Source organism: Triturus cristatus, chromosome 8 (assembly GCF_964204655.1).
Source record: "Triturus cristatus chromosome 8, aTriCri1.1, whole genome shotgun sequence".
In the NCBI taxonomy this organism is placed as follows: domain Eukaryota; kingdom Metazoa; phylum Chordata; class Amphibia; order Caudata; family Salamandridae; genus Triturus; species Triturus cristatus.
In genome coordinates, this window is record NC_140591.1 from 1,336,947,350 (window position 1) to 1,336,964,653 (window position 17,304).

The window sequence follows — 17,304 nt, forward strand, 5'->3', positions numbered from 1 at the left end:
TGTAAAAAGGCTGGTTTGAAACGTGTGTACCCGACAGCATAAATATAAGGTTGTTATATTGTGCCCAAATATTCTAGAACATAACATGCACCATTTTCCTTAGAGGTTACATCCCAGTGCAAATAGTGATGACATGGGTCATATGCCTTCTTTATGTTTTAACATTATGTTCAGAGGGTGAATACTCTCCTGAGTCATTGTATTTTAGTGGGTAAATATCCCAGGGTAATCTACTTCCTTTATTAATCTGTGTGGCATCCACCCTTCCTTAGGGCTAGACTGCCATCTCTAATTCAGGATCAATTCTTGATATCCTTTCTTAGATTACCTGAGTAAGTGCCAGGATGTGGAGATGGTAAAATGCACTTCAGAGTTAAAACCTCTGGGGGCATGATAAATATGGGTGTGTAGAATTATGGGAAGTTCCAGGCTCAACCTTGAAATCCTCTGGGAAATTAGGAATTATCTAGGAATCATTAATTCCAGGTCCAGTTGACCACCTAATTCTTTATTTCCAACAAACATTCACCTGTAGATTTTACCTGCTTTCAGCATCAAACATCTGTAGTGAAATAAACGTATTCACAATTTTCCTGTGGATTTCAAAACTACAGCGTGGGTGGTTAATGCTGTTACTTGCCCCATCTGAAAACCTTATAGGGATTATTTTAGTGGTGTGTTTCTCAAAAAATTGAAAGCATATCTACTGTAAATCTAAACATACTCAAGGCCTCGTTTTTCTCATCACTAATTGCTTAGGTGGGACTTATGCTGTAATTAAACAGGAAACACATGAACAGGTAGTCTTAGGTTTATGAGGTCAATAAGCTACGACACAGGAACTTCCTAAAATAAAGATATTCTGTTCCGCAATGGGGCTTTACCATTTAACATACATACACAAACGGCTGCCTACCGCCTTTATGGAATATGAACTGAGTTAGAGTCAGAAATAATTTTCATAAGTAGGCAACATTTGGCCATATCAATATTTATCAAAGATGTGTTGGCTTCCTATGAGAAAAGTCAAAAATAAGAACTATTTGATTGGACTATATGTGACATTCTCGTTGCAATATGAAACATCCATCTTAGCTTTGGATCGAACACTTACCCAGGTATGAGAATTTATTAATGCTACCTAAGGGTGAGATTTGAAATGCAGTGGGCAGATTTCCGTCATTAGCAGACCGAGATTTACTGCTTTACAGTGTGGTATTTATTCTAGTTTACAAACTCTACGGAGCATATTTCTGAACCCTTTGCGCTGCCAGAAGGACAATTTTTCTGACGCTCCAGGGGCGCAAATTTTGAAATCATATCTATGAGTCCATGCAAAGCCACTTTGCGTGCCTTTGAATGGCGTCAGTGATATGGAATAAGAAAAGGCAGCATAAATTGTTGCGTTGCCTTAGCCTGGGCTTCGGAGGCATTCCATGGGCATTGTGGTGGGTCTTCCTAAGCAACACCCATGGATTTTGATGCTACCTCAGACTTACAAAACCATGAAAACCTGGGGATGCGCCAACACATTACACCCCCTGAGGTGAGGCATAGCAAGGAGAAATAACTCCCACCCCAATGCCCATGGAACACCTACTGAGTGCAGCGTAAGGCAATGCAGCGATTTGCACTGCTTTGTCCTACTCCAATATCTATGAGGCCATGCAAAGCCATGCAGAGTGGCTTTTCATGGCCTCATAGATATGAGTTCAAGGTTTGTGTCACCAGAGTGTCACAAAAAGTGACGTTCTGGCAGCGCAAGGGGCTCCTAACTATGCCTTTGATGTCCATCTATTCAGCATATCCAGAAAAGTGGTGATGTCTTACAAATTAAACTAGAAAGCTTTGTGAGCACAGACCTTCTCTTGCGGGATGTAATGGCTTTATACATTCACCCTTTGGTCCTAAACTAGCCATGCTAGAAAGTTTATGAATGATTTTTTAATGGTCTTTCCTCTAAAATTGACTCTGGAGCTAAACCAGCAGCAGGGCTCCTTGAAGTTTTGCGCTGAGACAGGCACTGGTAGTGATGTCAGTGAGGTGTGTTGCTGAGATCCAGAGAGCACATGTGGTAAGTGGCTCCAGGGTGAGGTAGGTCATCTTGACGTGTCCCAGAAGGCTGAGCAAGAAGGTTAAAACAGGGGTGGAGAGGTGATGTGGCACATCACAATAGGCCAGAGGTGCATCTGTGCTGGATCCTGCTGGCACCACTTAAAAGATCCTGTAGAAGGGGAGAACTCTCTTGGATGTGTTTGTCGGCTGAACACTGGGACTAGAGGCTGATGGCTGATAAAGCAAACACAAGGAGATGATTGACAGAGCACTGAAATGTTTCAGACACTCACCCCCAGTCACAGATCTGGGTTGAATCCATCATCGTTCTTTAGGCTCACTTCGCCACCCCAGTTCAGACACAGCTATATGAAAATCAGTCTTGACCCTGTGCCTCATGGAAACAGTCCAGCCCGAACTGCCAAGCCATGTCTTCCCCGGACCTAAAACAAGTATCCTGCGACCTGTTTCAGCAAATAGCCGTCATCAGCCAGGCTAGCTTGAATCTAGAGGCAAAGTGAGCAAAGATGGCTGATGGCATGGACCATTTAAAGGAGGAACCCCCTGACTGCTCCCTGGACTGAGGACTCTGCCTCTGACTGACCCCAGGACAAGTTGGGCACTTTCCCAGGACCAGAGACTCTGGTCCCATTACAGTTCCTGAGGCCAGTTGGGGAAAAGACTGGGTTTCTGCACAGGAAGGAGACAAGCCCAGAGGAAGAACAAAGTGAAAGGCTGGCACAGGGAGCCAGTGATACCAGCTCTCTGCAAAGTTTGTTTCCTTTGGAGGCAAGGAGGCCTGCATACAGCCCTCCAGGTGGCTATAGCTCGCTGCTAGATGCACAATTAGACCAAAATCATGAAAATAGTCCCAAAGGGGCACAAGATATGCCCAGACGAAGTTGATCAACCATTGATCTGGTTTTGGCGATGAAGCGGTGAGGGCTTCACTACCATGCTCCATTCCTTCCTCTACGGTGGTCCAGGGCCTGGAGGCTGCACCCAAGCAGCAAAGAAATGCAGGAAGCACCATTGCTCTTTCCCTGCGGTAGCGGAAAAGGGCCCAGGACCCCATCCCTGGGTCCCGTGAAGCAGTGGTTAAGGAGGTTGCACCATCATGCTCTCTCACAAGTCGAGGAAGGTGCACAGGACTCATCCCTGGGCCCCGAGAAGAGGCGGTATCAAGGGAGCACGTCTCACTTCCCCGAGAAGGTGGGAGGGGGCCCAGGACCTCATCCCTGGGCCCCTCGACCAACCACAATGTGTGCATCTGCCCCCAGGAGCGGGAAAATCAGAAAAATACTGCTGCCTCCTGCAGCAGCCTGCCAGGGTGCTGGTGCATGGGGAGCCAGCGAGGGCAGCCATGGGTGGGCTCCCCAAGCAGCCCTCCAATGAGGTGCTGCACGCAGGGTACAAGGGTGGACTGGGCACCCCGAGAAGACGAAGCAGCACGAGGCTGCCGCCAAAGAAAGCGTTGCGGCTCTCCTCAGCTCAGCAGGAGAGCTGCTGCTCAACAATTCACTATGCTCATGGAGGAGCACCCCATAATGTCCAGCAGGGCTTACCTGCATTTGTTAATGAAAAATCCCTCGTTTCCATTCTGTAGTGACCCCAAAAGTATGGTGTCACCACCAAAGTGAAGCAAAGATGTGGGGAGAGCTGCCGGCACAACGCATCCTCCTCCCACAAGAAGTTCAGAGTTCCCACCCTAAGTAGGGTGGGAATCTAAAAGCATCAATCCTCCAGGGTTTCATGCCATGTTAAGCATTGCCTTGGCTGGAGCTTTTGCTGTACACCCTCTAAGGGCCTAGATTATGGCTTCAATCCTTGTGGACTGAACGATATCAATATACGTTTTCATGTTGATAAACATCTTCTTAGGGAGAAGAGCTGTAATTATATTTCTAGTTATTGCAAAGGTGATGCTCTTTAGGGGCTATGTTAAATGCATTGTATGTTGCAAAAATCTAAGGGTGAAAGTCTATAATTGCATAGGGTTGTAATTATAAATTTGAATTGTGTTGTGTATTATAAATACACAAATCACTTCAACATGCATATACATTATTCTTGCCAATGCTTTATTTAAATAATTAGTCTGACAGCCACTCATGATCAACGTTTGCATGCTTTATTGCCATTATTAAGTGCCCTATGTAGACCCATTACTTTTGCAGGCCACAGAACTAATTACACGTTTTCTAACAATTCATATATATGCTTAGAGGCTTTATTAGAAAACTATAAAGTCTGTGATTGGCAACGTAAAGGGGGGGTAAGAACCTTAGAGCTGTACGCAATTTCTGATTCCTCTAAGCATAGTGCTAAATACTTAGCACTGCTTAATACATGATTTCAGGGCCATCACATCAGAGGAGTCATTATGATCCAGGCTCTGTGCTTTTCAATGCCCTGTGCGAATTTTACTGATACATTCTTAAATTGAAGCAGGCCTGTCATTATTAATAATTTTGCTGCATACACAGCTATATCACTAATGGTGTCACTTGCTGTTGCTGCTGTTTTTCCCTTTGCCTGGAGGACATGTTGTTTTTAGGATTTCGAATCATATGTTTATGGCATCTCCAAAAATAGAAGCTGCTGCATCCATTGTAGAGGGCATCAAGATTTTACCTGGGCAATACTGGAAAGTTGGCGTATTCTCCCCGTTCAGCAACCTGCTGGCAGTAAGGCTGGCTTTCTGTCTTTTCACTTATAGTGAGCACAAACAAAGGCCTAATTGAAAGGTCCTTCAGCCCTTCATTTGCTCAAGTATCATCCATGCAGGGCACCATCTAGAGCACCTTGATGCCAATGTAATGGAAGGAAACAAAGGCATGCAGCCTGTCACCTCACAAGTACTTTCGCGTAAATATGACTAGGAGGTAGGGGTGGGCGGAATTTGCGAAATTCACTTTCGCAAATTATCGCGAAAATGTTAAAAATCTCCGAAAACACGCGGAAATATCGCGAAGATGCGGACGTTTTTTCCCCGCCCGTTCGCGGTATTTTCTGCGTGGTCGCGGCTCGCCAACTTACCCATGCGGTTGCTCGCGGGCGCGGCCATCTTTTTTTCACTTGTTTCGCGGTGCATGATCGCGAGAAGAAAGACGTGATCGCGCGACGAATGACGTTACTGCGGTCGCAAACTGTCGTGAGACAGCGCAAATGGCTACCAACAATCCAACATCCCGTGGAGAACGCGACCGGATCGGGAAAACTTGTTGGCGAACACGGGGATTCAGGTAAGGCGATCGCGCGCACGTGAGAATGTATTATTTTACAGCGCGAGCAAGCAAAATATTTCCGGTAAAATGCGGATTGCGGAAATTTTGACATTTTCGCAGTCTCCGCGGAACGCGAAGATGGCAAATTATCACAATTTCCACGAGCGGAACGGAATTTTAGCCCAGGCCTACTAGGAGGCAAGTTTTTTACTTTGTGTAATCCCCCTATGTAAGCGACGTGCATGAGCTGTAAGAATACATGATTTATATGTGTGTCTGAGCAATTATAATAATGATTTAAATGGCAATTACTAATTTATTTTTTGTTTACTTCTTGTATTGCTCTAATCGTTGTAGGGTGCCATCACACACAGTACAAATAACTCATATATGTGTGTAAATAAGTGTATAGGTGTAGGAGAGTAGGGTCTGCTATCCTATGGTCACCCCAAATTTTTGCTTTTTGCTACACTGGTTTTTGACATATTGAGGCTGTGGGCCTGCTAATCAGACCCCCAGCCTGCTGTTCTCTCTACTAAATTGACACTATGCACTATAGTTGCATAACCAATTGGAATTGGATCACCCTGTGAGCCCCTGTACCAGTGTACACTAGGTACCCAGGGCATTGGTGTATCTAAGGCCTGCCAGGGGCTGAAGCATGAATTATGCCACCCCAGGCCTGGCCTAGCAATTTGACACAACTGGCTGATCACTCAGCTGGGGTAAGTTGTTGTAACCACCTCTTACTTAGGTGTAGTATACCTATACCTAACCTTAAATGGGACACATGTTAACCTATAAGTCACTCCTATGGCAGGCCTTGACAATCCTGAAGGCAGAGTGCTTGGTTCCATGTGAGATGGTGCTCTGGCATGAGCTGAGCCTATCTGCAGTGGTCAGAACAACTTCCTTCTACCGTTTCCAGATATCGTCATACCATATACTCTTAAGTGCATTATGAACCTCGCGGTTAAATGCTATCTTTGGTTTGGCTTTATCAAAACATGTCGAGTAAGGTGTCATACGAATTGGAATACTAACCCCTCGCCAATTCTGGCGACGGGGTTAGCATTCCACCCTTCTAGAGGGACCCGACATGTACAGTACCTGAAACCCGGGTAAAATCAGACATAGCCTCAGCTCCACAAAATGGATGCTGCCACCACAGACACAAGTCTGCCCTTCTGCTGCTGGGAGTCCTTCCAGCTTCGGAGACGTGGACAAAGGGTTTCCTGCCAGGGGAGGTGCGTGCACCACCCCAGACAGGATTTTGTGTGTTGGTCAGGTAGGGCTTGAATGGAATCAGACATGCCTGAGGCTCACAAGGAGCCTCGGTGCATATGCCAGTTCAAACCGGTCCTGGGGCACACCAGCCCCGGACCTGGGGCGAGCTGGACAAAGGATTGGGGGTGTAACCACCCCCCTTCCTGGTCCCACCCTTAGGGAGGGACCTAGCAGGTAGTCCGGCCCCTAGAATCCGCTTAAAGGTAGGAGCTGTGTCATAAGACTTCAGACATCCTGGAATCAACTTAACCACAAGAAGAAGACGGGAACTTCGACGCTCTGCTGCACAGAGGACAGAAGGAAATCTCCCCTATGGTCAGGGAGTTTCCATCTTGCTAACGCAAGCACCAACCAGCTACCCGAGCCCAGAGCCCAACAAGACCTGGACCTCCAGACCTCTCACAGCCCGATCCACAGTCCCTGCAAAGAAGGAACCCATGGAGGCACCGAGACACGTGGAGCCAGCCATCTTGAAAGACCCACGACAAGCTGCAAGCGCGACAACAGAGGCTCCCTCCAAGTTGTGCTTTGGGTCCTGAGAAGCCCAACATCCGAGCAGCATCTGCACCAAAGGTGAGCCCTCCAACATCTCCACGATCTGCGTGGGGCCCCTCTGCACTTTGCATCTCGACACGCCTGCCCGGTCCCTGGCCCGTTGGCTAGTGGCCATTTTGGCGACGAACCTTGAAATCTACGACACTGGTCTGGTTGCTCCAGACTGGCCCCAGCTGCTCTCCAAAGGAGCAGCCCCTCTGACCTTGCTGGTCAGAACAATCAGCTTTCTTTACTTTCCACGACTCCGACCTTTGCCAAGGCTTGTTTGCTTCTTTCGAGTCGCCGACACCGCCGACAGCGAGAACCTGCGTGGGACAGCTCGTGAACCGACTCCTGGACGTCGTCAACCTTCAGGGACCACGTGGCTGCGGAGACAAGCTACACCTCATCACCTGTTTGCACCCAACATTGCCTGGTACCTACCTGGTGCCACGCCGGTCACTGGCTAGTGACTGTGAACATTGTCCCCTCTGCTTTCAGGTCTTCTACAACTCCGATCCACTCTTGGATCCACCGCATCTTTTCTGGACCGACCGCCTGCAGCATCTTTGTCATCAGGCTCCATTGAATCGATAGACGAAACCCGACGCACGTCGAGACCTATGCACCCGCTTCCTGTGGGTGAGGTAAAGCTGGCACTCCGGTGCCCAAGTGTAGAGAAACATCTCTAGTGTCTGTGTTTTAAGTCCCAAGTTCGTAGTCCATCCAGAAGACCCTTCTAGTAGTAACTTTTGAACTTTTATGCACCCATTGAAAACCTATGGGAGCACGCGTGTAACTTTCCTCACTGCACACGCGACCCGTGGACCTCCTGGTCACTAACTGAAGTTAGCTCCTTGTAGGCCCAGTGATTCTAGAGGCCCTAGGCCTTTTACCTTTCCTGTTCGTGGTACTTATACCACTATTTTAGTATATGGTTTGATCGGCCACCAGGGCCTATCCATATAAAGTGCAACTTCTGTATATTATAACACTGTCTTGTTTAACGATTTGTGCTCCTGTGCTCATAAAGAGTCTAGGGGATACTTTGAGTAATAAATACATATATAATTTCAATATATATCTTTGTGGTGTAATTTCATTGGTATAAAAGGGGGTTACACATGGTAAAACAGCCTGCTTAACACGCTTGAACGAGTTTAGCCTCAAAGACTGCTTAGCCTATGCTACCACTAGGGCAGCTAGTCCGAAAAGGTTGACTTACAACCACACCATAAGGGTTGCTTGGCATGATACAAGGTGGTCACTTTAACTAGTGAACAGCATATACCAGGCCAACTTCTCACAATAGGCAATTATACTTAGAATGATAAGGGTAATAAGGTGTAGGAATCACATATCGTCCATACTTGTAGAAATTATATGTTAAGACTGAACGATCGGGAAAAACAAAACGTCAGAATATTAAACATATTAACACAGGGACTGGTGTTGTGTGTACTAATCTGTGCTAACAAGACTTTATTAAATACTAGTGGACTGGACACCTTCTTTGCAATCCAAGTATAACAGAAAAAACCAATAGAGATCCTAACCTTGATTACAGTTTGCATGCAGCTCCTTGATGCTGGTAAATAGATCACTGTCCTATTTTAAGAAGGAATACAATGTATTAACGGGAGGTAACAAAATTACTTTGTTGCCCATTTATGTATCTACATAAAAACAAATCTTCAATCTGCATCTTACAAGATGTGCTTTGAAGGAGGCACGTTGACCGTTTTTGATAATTTATTAGTCAAAACTGTGATTGGAAAAAGCACAACTCTTCCGGAACAGCGTTATTCACCAGAGTTATTTTAGTGCTTTTATGATCCCCTCAGAAATGCAGAGCACACAAATATCTCTGCAACAGGTGTCATAACCCTTTAGGATATTTTAAAATGCAGCTCTTTGAGACCAATAAACTAAACTAGACCACTCTTGCTATCACATTTGTTCGTGTTGCCAATTTCTTTGCTGTAGGTTTTTGCTTTAAATAAATGTATAAATTAACTGTCAGATCCTGCTTTTCAAGCTCCACCCCTCACGCCTCCACCACCTTTCCTCTGCCACATTTGACCCTCAATTTATAGGTTCTGGAAGTAAGTTGTTTTCAGATCCAGCACTGAACATGGGAACTGCAAGAACTTCTGGCAGTACTCCATGGGCTACCACATATGATTCCTATTTACTGTTCAAACAAGCTTTTCACCCAAAAACAAGCAACCTAAGATCACCATAGCAACTTCACAAGTTTGTCAGTGCTTTCTTTGGTTGGCTTGTAGAGTAATAGGTAAAGAATGCAATTTGAAGTAAATTCCTGAAAATATAATTGTTACAATGCCACGGGACAGTTGATTGCTTTACTTAAGTGCAAGAAACTTTGTAACAACATTTTCTACAACCTTTCACTGCAAAAATCACATTTGCACTGCCTGATCAGTGTAAAGACAATATGTTGTATAGGCCAATCAGTATGAATGTTAGAGTGAATTGGCTGACACTGGTGCACAATCGGCTGGCACAATGCATTTTATATAATGTGTCCTACATGTTTTCAAAACTATTCTTAAAACAAGCATTGGCATGGCCAATAGGTCTCGCTTTTGAGACCTTATAAGTATTTAGTTATGCAGCACAATATCCTTGGTTTAACAACATCAACTGTTGTATGGCTAAACACTTATAAAGTCCCAAAGGCGAGACCTATTGGCTATGCCAATGCTTGTTCTTTGAAGCTGACTGGACTTAGAGTTTGAGTGTTCTTTACTGCGTGGTCCAGTGTCTGAGTTTCCAACTCCCTGCATCTCCTAGAAGTAAGCCTTGGCTGCTCAGCTTTGTTACTCCTGGAGAGTCAAGTGTCTATCGAGAGGAACTTTGTTACTCAATTGCAGTGCAATACTATTTATTGCCTTGGAGCAGAAGTTTGGGAGGTTCTTGCTGTGTGTTATCCTTCGGTGCTAGCCACCTACTGGCATAGCCTAACAAAGTCTTGAGCGGGTAATGTGAATCTGTATTTTGTTGTGTTCTTTTATAGGGGATACACTTTAAACAACTTTTTATACACTTTACTTTTAACTTAATTTTCCAATTGTTTAGCCACTGCGACTTTCATGGGGTCCATGCCTGCTGAAAATGCATCCAAGTCCTCAGGTTTTGGGGAGAGCTTTGCCACTCAGCTCCATCAAGAGCAGTAAAAACACTGCCTGCTGCACCTTTACAACCACACAAGGCACTGCTGGAGAGTTGAGCTGTCATCAGTGTGAGGTCAGGAAGACGTATCTTCGAGGAGGGAGGTTTCTGATTGGGATAAGTATCTGGATTATGGAGTGTACAGTAAATATGCAAATGCAATGCATATGCAAGACAGAGCTGGACTCAAGCTTCAGGGTAGTACTCACCACAAATGGAATGGCCCTCCAGCGCTGGGGTTAGTTCTGATTAAGGCTACCAGTTTTCAGTTTCTACTGCTTTTTACAGATAAATATAGACAAAAAACAATGTGTTTTCTCTCCGTATCTTTAACCCTTTTGCTGCGGCGGGAATTCCGCCGCAGCGCTGGGGGGTGCGGGGGGGGCAGCGCGGTGTGAAGGACTGGGCTATTCTAAGGCCCAGCGGTGCCAGGGGACAACACCTGAAACCTTCGTGGGTTACCTGTTCCGGCGTACAAAACACAGAGACACGGGACACTTCCGGCGGCGTCAAAGATCAGCGTTTATTTACTGCAGGGATACAGAGGTCGCAAGAAGTACACAACGTGTAGGTTCTGGGAGACTGCTTCGAATTGCAAAAGTGGATCGCTCCTTTTATACACATTTTCTCCATTGCACAACATGGCAAACAAAGGTTACAACTCAGTTCCCACAATAAACCTCAAAAGGTCGCACTCATGTTTCAGAAGCCCGGAACATAATTACAGCAACATCGCCGGTTCCCAACTGTAAAAGCACATTATCCCCACATTAAGCACATTCCATTCTGACTGTAAACACATTAAGAGAAGGGACAGAAACAGATGCAAAGGAAGAACAAGGATGCACAACAGATTGAAAAAGAGTGTAGAGAGTAATAACGGAAACTTGATTGCAGGATCAAAGACCTCGTGCCTAATGCATGCATGACTGAAACAATAGACCAGCATGGCAGGATGAGCCTTGAGCGGGGCCATATGCCTTTGCCGTGTCATTTCCCCTATCATAAAAGACACCCTCAAAGAAACACGTGTCCTTCGTGAAGGCTTGGGAATCCCAGGGTCACAGAGCGGACAAGGTCCGTTCGCTGGCTACTTGAGGGCAAGAAACAAAATGGATGCTGCATCTAAAATGGAACCCGAGGGTTCAGATGGACATACCCAAAAATGAGACGAACCATACGTAGTAGCGCAGCGAAAACGCGTACACCCACTAAACTCGTCATTTGCGGTTCGTAGATACCAAACTCGTCCATATTCGAACACACCCAAAAAGTGTCGTTCCGATTCCCACAGAACCTCAGACGCTCCTTTTGCCCTCATGTAGGCAAGCACTAGTCGAGATCAGAATCGATTTCGATATTCATCAAATCGTTCAGCTGTTGCTGGAACATCATTCTATCCATCAATGTCTCCTTGGTAACAGATGGCCATCTTATACACGTTGTAGCACAGAGACTACATAAGGCAGGGCCACACTGCACACAAAGACAACACGTGAACAGAAACGTCACAACAACCCCTACGATCATCAGAATCTTCCAACCCCAAGTTGATATCAAGCCCCAAAACCATCCTAGAAGTGTCCAATTACCTTCGTCCACGTGTATGGACTCAGAAATCTTATGCAACTTCTAGATGGCTTGGTAAACAGTTGGAGCGTTGTCAGGGATGAAAATGCAACAACTCGAATGGATAACTTTGCACACACCACCTCTATCCGCAAGAACAACGCCTAGAACCATACGGTTCTGCAACGTCATGAGTCTATCCGCCTGAAGTTCTGCTGTTAAATTACCAAGAGCGCTCGCAGTTATGTTAGCAGTCGACTCTACCACACGGGTCAACTGTCTTAGGTTCCTACTATTAACCATAGGTCCCCAAAACAGCAAGAAACCCTTAAAGAAGTCTCCTGCTTCTTGACCGGCAGTATCCTCTTTGCTAATAACGCCTCTCACAATTCTAGTCTTGTGATAATCTGAGGCAACTATAAAAGTCGGTGGCAAAAGATTCGCGATATAACAGGTACCCGAGAAGTCACGGGGCAACCATGTATATGCTCGTTCATAACATACAAAATAGGTACCCTTGGCAGTCAGAAAAACAGGGGAAGAGAGCATCGGTAGAACATATGTATCAGTACAAGCACTGTTCCCAAGTTGTGCTCTCGGATTTCGACCCAAACCTTTCAAGCAGAAATTTCCGAGGTGGGGTACGATCCATATTGGAGACGAGCTCTTAAGCTGCCTATCACCCACTGACATACTGTACTCAGCCTCACTCAGGTCCTTATAGGCTTGCGCCTCTTCATCTGGAATAAGCGATGCATCAAAAACATCTCTATCTAAATCCGCAATCGCTATCGCCAAAGGCTTGTGGTATGGACCAGGACCAAAGCTTGCAGAGCGTGGCTCTCGACTAGGGTAGGAATCTAGTGCACTACGGAACATAGTTTGGAATGCTCGAGCTGACCCTTGGGAGCTATAGGGAAGAACCAGATACGGAATACCCCTATCCATGGTAAGTGGCATTAACCCACACACCCAACAGTTGGTAGTATTCATCACCAACTGATGCTGATGTAGGAGTTGAACAAAGGAGTTATTCATGAATTCCGCACGTCTAACCTGTTCATGTTGGGGCAGGGGATGAAAAGAATGCGGAGAAACAGTGGTAATAGAGCTTAGTTTAGGAGCAAGAGTAGGTGAAACAGAAGGCAATAACGACTGTATTCCAAAATACACTCCACCCACCAATAGCATAGACACAGTCAGAAACAGCAGAAATACCTGAAACAAAAAACATTTCGTTCGTACAACCTTATGCAATTCTGATCTTTGCGCCGACATCCTTTCTACTTCCAACAGCTTAGAGAATGCCATCCTCTAAAAACCGTCCGTGACGTACTTGACGCACTTCGTTCTGAGTAGCGATTATCAATTCCCAGGAGTTCCCAGGAGTCGACAAAAGTAACCGACCTAGTGTCAGAAACCTGCTAAACAGAAGGGAGTACCCGCACGGCCCTACGGTTAACCCGGATGATAGGTTTTCCTAAACACTCAACTTAATACAAATCTCTTTAGCTGTGAAAAGCACACATAAAAAGAAACTCAAAAAGGATGTAATTGTTCGTAATGTTCGTGGCAACAGTAAAGGAAAATATAAGAATAATTTTATTAGTCTCTGTTACGTGGACGAAGAAAGTATCGATTTCTTCCAGGTCGAGTCTGTTCTTCAAACAATTGTTCAGCTGGTGAAACATTGTTCAGTCGATTAGATAACTATTCAGACCTCAAATTCTCTTCAACTGACGACTCAACAGAGGTGTCTGGCTGCAATGAATTGTTTCCTACAGGTTGAGCATCGCTAAACGGCACAAAGCATAGAGGGGTCTCAGTCTCCGTTGCCGCAATACCAGTTCTCACCCAACTATCTGTTGGTGAAGGGATCGGCACCTTCTTGGTATGGCCGGCGTGCACCCAGTTCTTTCTGCCTTCCAACCGAACTGCAGTCCTTGTTGCCAATAGCACTTGAAAGGGTCCCACAAATCTCGGCTCCAAGTTACGTTTTCGGCCAAAATTTCGGGTAACGACCCAGTCACCTGGCTGGAGCCGATGTCCAGGACCCTCTGTCTGTGCCGGTAGAGCTTCAAAGACCTGTTGATGAATTAACCTCAGTTTAGTAGTCAGATCATGAAGATAATCAATTAGCATTGGATACTCAAGACTATCAAAGGCCTTAGGTCTCGGGACTCCCCAAATGTTCGCAGGGCGGCCGAACACAATCTCATATGGGCTAAGCCCTACTCGAGAGTGTACAGTCGCTCTGGTCGATAAGAGAGCCAGAGGCAAGGCATCAGGCCATGACAACCCAGTCGTAGCTTGTATCTTCGCAAGTTTCAGCTTCAGAGTACCATTGTACCCTTCAACCAAACCCGCTGCCTGAGGATGATTGGCGCTATGGAATTTCTGTCGAATTCCAAGGCCCTTACACACACTCTGCATCACACTTCCCACAAACTCACTTCCATTATCTGACCACACAATCCGTGGCATTCCATACCGAGGAAAGTATTCCTTCAGTAGAACTTTCGCTGTGGACAGGGCAGTATTATCCTTAAGAGGATAGGCCTCAATCCATCTGGAGAACGCACAAACCACAACCAAAACATACTTCAGATTATTGCATCTCTCCATATGGATGAAGTCCAGTTGGATAACCTCAAAGGGACAGGCAGGAGGAGCAAAATGACCAGGTGGAGTGGGGGTGCCCTTGCCAGGATTATGCATCAAGCACACCATACAATTCTTAACCACTCTCTCAGCACATTTAGCAATACCATCATTCTTCCATACAGGGGACAATAACTTGCATATACCTTTCGCACTAATGTGTGACAACCCATGAGCCATAGTCGCGACGGCTAATACATACGCATCCGGTAACATCCACCTCTGACGTTCCGACAAGTCAACCCAACATCCATGCATGACCAACTTTCCCGTACTTTCTTTCCACTTGGTTCTTTCAATCGCAGTGGCCTCATTCTGAATTGCTTTCACACTCTCAACAGTGTCTTCACACATACCAGTCTCCGTCGGCCATCTCATCGAACTCGCGACAAACATTCGAGTTGCAAGATTCTTAGCCGTTTCCTTAGCAATCTCGTCCGCAAATGCATTACCACGACCAACGTCATCCGTAACCTTCCGATGAGCACTACATTTAACGATCGCTACCTGTTTAGGCAATGTAAGTACATCCAAAAGATCATTCACGAGCTGCCCGTGTTGGATCTTCGTACCATGCGATGTCATAAATCCTCTTTCTCTCCACAATCGACCAAAACTATGCGCAGCACCGAATGCATACTGACTGTCGGTAAACACATTCACTCGCTTTCCCTTAGACAAAACACACGCTCTTGTTAAAGCAATCAACTCTGCCGCTTGCGCTGAATTCTGACTCAATCTCGCAGTTTCCACAACCGTGCTCAACGTCACTACAGCATACGCAGTCGTCACATCACCATTTGACAACCTAAAACATGAACCATCAACATACAAAGTGCCATCGGGATCTGTCAACGGAGTGTTTTTCAGGTCTACACGACCCTTCGTTTCTTCCTCAGTTCGTAAATAACAATCATGTGGTGGTACACCATCTGATTCCATATTAATCGGCAACAATGTCGCCGGATTCAGCACATTACAACGCTTGATCTGTATATGACGTGCCAAAAGAGTCAACTCGTACCCGGACAACCTTGCACTCGTCAGATGTTGAGTTTTTGTCCGATTCAGGAGAGTGTCAACTGCATGGGGAACCATCACTATGAGCATATTATCCATGACCAGACCTGCGGATTGTCGAATAGACACCGCAGCTGCCGCTGTCGCCCTCAAGCAACTTGGCAACGCTCTAGCTACTGGGTCTAAAGTCGAGGAAAAATACGCACATGGACGCTGCTTACCACCAAATTGTTGCGTCAAAACACTCAACGCACAACCTTCTCTCTCGTGAACGTATAGTGTAAATGGCTTACTGTAATCAGGAGTACCTAACACAGGAGCCGAACACAACGCATCACGCAGTTCAGAAAAACTTTTCTGACATTCTTCCGTCCATGGCAAAGGAGTCGAAACATCCTTGCACGTGAGAGCTATCAATGGCTTCGCTAACAGTGAAAAATTTGGAATCCACTGTCTGCAGTATGACGTAATACCTAGAAAGGCCCGCACATCTCTCTGAGTTGTTGGCACAGTCATTCGGGCAATTACCGCAATTCTTTCAGGGGTCAACCTTCTTCCCGCCTTTGACAATAAGTGACCTAGATAGGTTACTTCTTGACAACAATATTGTAGTTTAGAAGGTGACACTTTGTGATGCAAGTCACATAGATGCTGTAACAGTGATACTGTAGCAGTTTTGCAAATCTGTTCAGTGTCAGCAGCTACTAACAGATCATCGACGTACTGAATCAAAGCCGCACCAGCCGGCAACACAAACGCATCAAGTTGACTCTTAAGAGCTTGGCTGTAGATCGATGGACTCTCACAGTAGCCCTGAGGTGCGCGTTTGAACCTGAAGCTGCGACCACCTAATGAGAAACCGAATAAATCTCTGCTTTCCTCAGCAATCGGAATGCTAAAGAACGCATTCTTCAGATCGATTACCGAGAACCATGATGCAGAAGCTGGAATCAGAGTCAGCAAAGCTGTAATGTCAGGCACCACGGGGAACTGTGAAACAACAATTTTATTCACCTCCCTTAAATCAATAACAAAACGGTACACAGGAGGCTTGGATGGATTAGTTCGTTTCAAAATGGGTAACACAGGACTATTACACACGTTACCTCGTGTTTCCTCGATGACATCTTTATCGATCAAATCGTAAATGATCGCTAAAAGTGCTCGTTCTCCATCAAGAGAGATACGATACTGGGGAATGCGTGGCAGTCGCACGTTGGATTTCAATTGAACAACATAAGGTGGTATATCCAGCAGGCCCACGTCATTGGGACCTGTCGCCCACAAAGAATCAGGAAGAGAACTCAATTCCGGTGGGAGCTTATCAGTCGACAAATACATAGGAGAGATCACTCTCTGACCCAACGTAAGCTCCACTCCCGCAGGAGAGCAGTACTAAGTCGCATATAACCGCTTCAACAGATCCAAGCCCAAAAGATTCTCACCACAACCAGTAGTCAAAATCAACGGAGCTTCTAACTCACGAGACCCAATTGTAAGGGGCAAAGGGCTGGAAACTGGATTGCTAACGGGGGCGCCAGAGAATCCAACGGAAACATTCGTTAAGCCAGACAAAGGCGCGCCAGGGAGTTTCGAATGCATGATGGAACTTTTCGCTGCACCAGTGTCCAACAGAAAAGGCTCAACTACGCCCAATGTAGCAACTGCAACATAAGGCCCTCTCTGATCAACCGGAACTGATACTTCTCCCTTCCCTTGTCTATGGCTGTCCTAGTAATTACCGTCAGCACCAACA